This window comes from Crocuta crocuta, unplaced genomic scaffold (assembly GCF_008692635.1).
Source record: "Crocuta crocuta isolate KB4526 unplaced genomic scaffold, BGI_CrCroc_1.0 scaffold1670, whole genome shotgun sequence".
NCBI classification, from domain to species: domain Eukaryota; kingdom Metazoa; phylum Chordata; class Mammalia; order Carnivora; family Hyaenidae; genus Crocuta; species Crocuta crocuta.
In genome coordinates, this window is record NW_027526930.1 from 20,647 (window position 1) to 22,238 (window position 1,592).

Consider the following 1,592-nt stretch of genomic DNA (forward strand, 5'->3'; position numbering starts at 1 on the left):
GTATTCCCAAAGTTCCCAGCTTTCTGCACCAATAAAATCCTTTGTCCTTCTTAAGCTCGTTTGAGTTGAGATCCTGTCACTTGTAGCCAAGTGCTTTGAACACATTAGACATACTATATGGTTAGTGGGAGGCATCCTGTTTCTAGGACCCCAAAGGGAGAGAAAGAAGAGAATGGTGACCTCAAATGAATTTTGTCATATAAGATTGAGAAACCAGAGTGAGTCCCTGCATGTCTTTAGCTCAGCTACTGACCTGTTCTAGGCTTCAAATTTTACTCACAGCAATGATGTAGCTATTCCCAATTAAAGAGAGAATAAGGCAATAATGTTTCATGGGTTCCGTGAATAGATAGGCCAGGTACTATGGTAACTGCTTTACCTCTATTATCTGAGTTTACAAAGCAATCCTGGAAGACAATCATTACTGAACATATTTCACAGACTGGGAAAGTGAGACTCGGAATGGAAAAGTGGTTTGCTTAAGTTCAATTTACTGTTTTAAGTAGTTGGGTCAATATACAAACCCAGGTCCCCAAAACTTGTGGATATCCATTACAATTCAGTACATAAAACTCAAAGATTTTTGTTTATTTTGCTTTTCCTGATGTTGCTATGGAAGACACAATAGACCAAAATGGTGCAGAAGGCAGACAGCTTTTGACAAACCTAGATGATAAACCCGGAGAGTAATCTATCAATTGATAATAACAAAACTGCCCATGTTACAGGTGAATATGTCTCTATGGCAATGGCTGATTAGGAGAGTCAGATAAGGCTAAATGACTTTCTTAAGGATACACAGGATGGAGGAGGCCAAAATCCTACTCCATTACTAGATATATAGCTTCACCCAATGCCATATGCTTGACTGAGTTCCAAGACCTGGCTGTATAATCTAACCTTTTTATTGTCTGTGAAACCATCAGCTCTATATTTACACAAGTTTTCCTTTCTAGCTTCAGTACCGTGACCAGTACTTTGTATGCCACTTTCATCACTCACCTTCCCCATGGTCTTTCCAGGGGGCCCACAATACTAGCCCCTCAACCATAGATCCTTCCCACCTACCTGTGGTGGAGGGGCTTGCCTATTAGGATTTGGGTCCTAGATGGTCCAGTACTAATTTTTAATGTCCAATTATATTGTTTCCACACTATTTTCATTTCCTTATCTTGATTCATTCCAAACACACAATTGTATCTACTCTGGGCCAGGGTTGGAAATACATGTCTGTAAATCCCTTAGGCCAATCACACTATATGCTAGGTTCTTAATATGCTGGCTGAATGAATGCATGAATGAATAAACAAAATGAATTCCATCCTACACTTAGCTTTGGTAGTTGACTTTATATCCTATTTTTCTGAGGTTAAAATACTTATAAGAGTGCCTGATTTATCTATACCACCCACATCAACACACTTCTATTTCCATCTATCCTCCACACCTTCCCTTTAGTTTTAGAGGAAAAGGAATCCTGTTTTCTTTTGGATGCTGCACCACTATCCTCCTCTGACTCATTCTTGACTGCCAAGAGACCTTACTCCCACACTCTTCCCTCTATGCCAGCAACTGTCATGCTTTTTTCTAGA